We start from the raw sequence: 3,095 nt of genomic DNA on the forward strand, positions 1-3,095 counted from the left end.
CTGCAGTAAAATGAATTGTATATAAAATAGTACTACGCAAAACAGTATTGAAATTAAACTCATTAGAAAAGTACTACGAAGCCTAAAACATCATTCTATATCCAATAAGTACTAAAGTTTCGTTTGAGGCCGAAATATAAGTCACCAGGGCCTACAAAAATTTGCAGCGGCTCCTACGACGATATTGTACGTGTGTGCTCATCGGCGCTATTTAATTATGCTAACTAACGCGTACACAGGAAGCGCCCTTCGCGTGGCCTTGCATACCGCAGCTGAAAATAAAAGCAAAATATAATTTGAACGGTGCATTTAAGTACGATGTGTAGACCACATATAATGTGTCCACCACATATTGCAATTTTAGCGAATCGAGGCCGCCTTCGCTGCGCTCGGCAGCCAGTAGAACGCGCGTATTAGCGTGAGGATTATTAACCCTAGCCCGTTACGGACGGACTGACGGACGGACAGACACCAGACTCCACTAGAGGGGTAAGACTAGCCGTTCGCCGCCGCTACGCGGCGGAGTGGCATGGTTTGTTGTAGATGTGGTGGCCACGAATTTAAGTGCTTCGTGGTGTCGCGTGTTTTGTGAGCGTCGTTCACCCAGTAGATCTTAGCTTCTGTACTTAACGACTTACCATTCCGAGTCTCATCCGGCCCCGTATAATATCGTTGTTTGGTACGCATCCGTTACCCCGTACTACAGGTTGGATGTCATGTTCTACAGTGGCCGGCGCTCTTCCGTGATCTTCTTGGCTTCGTGGTTCTCTGTTCACCCGTGGTCCACGCTGTTTGTGGATATGCGCTCTCTTTTGAGCTTATACACTATAGTACGGCCTCTTTCGTGGCTCTTAACTATTCTCTGTTCTCAAACGTTTACGTGGGCTGTACCGCTTTCGTGATACATAGGCATTCGTGGCCGTTGGCCTCCCATCGCCAGTACTCTAACCAAAGGGTGCTATTTCGTGCTTTGGTGCCTCCATGCAGTCGTGTGGTTCCGTCGCCCGTGCATCGTGATCTCCTGATGAAGTGTCATCGACCGCGGTATCACGCTATCGTGCAAATGCGGTGTGGTTATGCTGTCCATGGTATTGTGCTAGCGTTGTGTATCTGCGTTGTCCCTGTTATCGTGTTCTACAATGGCAACGTGCTCCACAGTGTGCAGTCGTGGCCACCCCGAGCACCCCCGTTTATTTCGTGGCTGGCCCGCCGTTCGTGCAATCTAGCTCTAATGTAGTACTGTCCTCCGTGGCTCGGTAAGCTCAGGTTCAACACTGGTATCGTTCTCCGCCGCTCGGTGATTTTTCGTCTATATCTCAGCGGCTGCGTTCTCCCATGGCTTAGTGGAACAGCCCATGCTATCGTGCTAGCTTGTGGTGTCGCGGCTGGTCTGTCGTCCGTGTGATTGTTAGCTACCGTAGTATCGTGCTCCGTGGCTCGGTGAGATCCGGTTCTACCTTGATATCGTGCTCTAATGCTCGATGATTTCCCGTTTTTGGTCTCCCGCGGCTTCATGCCTGGTCCGTCGACCGTGCTCCGTGCTCTTCCGTGGTGCTATGGGAGAGTTGCTGTCAGGGCACTCTTACCGCTACGTGCTTCGAACGTGCGTGCGCTTCCGTAGCCGTACATTTCAGCATGCTGGGGTGTCTATCTATTTAGTTCCCTTCCGTGGCCCGTACGTTCCTGTCATGTTCTGTCCATCTGTCATTCTCATGGCTGCGTGCTCTTTCATCTTTCACGCTACTTATAAAACTTCGTGGTTTGCATCGGCTAAGTCTTCTATCATCGTCCATGGCCTTCCGTGCTTCGTGTTGCTCTTCTATCCCATCGTGTACATAGTGTGGGTCGGTGTTCCTTCGCGTTTTGTGTTTTTGCTTAGACATGTGCCTCCGCGCTAGCTGAATCACAATAGCTGTTCCCATTTTGTTTGATGTACACAGCGTATATTGTTGGAAAGTTCACATAATATCTTAAGGTCGCACACTACGCGCGCAAATACAAAGGAAGATGATACGTTTTTCCGGGGGCAGTGTGGGGTGCAGGGTGTAAGCCACAATAGTCATATTTTAAAGCTTTCACATTAATATTAATAGTAATACACTTGCTATTTATTATCAAACGCTGATATAATTATTATGTGTACTACTACTACAAATAACTGCAAGTACAAATATGAAAGAGCTTTATAATAGTAATACAAATCATACTATTGTAAGCTAAATTATTACAGAAGTACTACGAAGCTAAAACAAATCATATTATACCCATTAAGTACTAAAATTCCAATCGAAGCCAAGTTATAGGTCCCCAGGGCCTACAATTCTTTTCAACAGATCCTACGACGATAAAGTACGTGTGTGCTCATCGGCGCCTTCCACTAATGCTAATTAACGCGTACACAGGCAGCGCCCTATGCGTGTCGTGGCGCTCCGCAGCTAGAAATGAGGGCAAAATGAAATTTGAACGGTGCTTTTAAGTACGATGTGTAGACCACATAGTGTGTACAAAACACAATGCCTATTTTAGCCAATTGAGGCCGCCTTCGCTGCGCTCGGCAGCCAGTAGAACGCGCGTATTTGCGTTACATTTTAGAACCCTACCCTCGGACGGACTGACAGACGCACACCAGACTCCACTAGGGGGGTAAGACTAGCCGTTCGCCGCCGCTACGCGGGCGGAGTGGTCATGGTTTGTTGGAGATGAGGTGGCCGCAACCTTAGTGCATCTTGGTGTCGCGTTTTTTGAGAGCGTGGTTCACCCGTAGATCTTGGCATCGTGTATTTAACCACTTGCCTTCCGTAGTCTCATTCGGCCCCGTATAATATCGTGGTTTGGAACGTTTCCGTTACCCCGTACTACAGGTTGGGTGTTGTTTTCTTCAATGGGTCCATGCTCTTTCGTGCTTCTTTCCCGGCTTCGAGGTTTCCTGCTCACCCATGGCCCACGCTGCTCAGCGGTTTCTGTCCTCTCTCTTGTGGGGCTTCATGCGCTTTAAGTACGGGCCTTTTCGTAAATGGCTAACTTTTTCTTCTGGTTCTCAAAACGTTTATGTGGGGTTTGCAACTGGGCCTTTCGTGGGTAGAATACTATTTTTC

This window comes from Phytophthora infestans, genomic scaffold, assembly GCF_000142945.1.
Source record: "Phytophthora infestans T30-4 supercont1.81 genomic scaffold, whole genome shotgun sequence".
Taxonomy (NCBI): domain Eukaryota; phylum Oomycota; class Peronosporomycetes; order Peronosporales; family Peronosporaceae; genus Phytophthora; species Phytophthora infestans.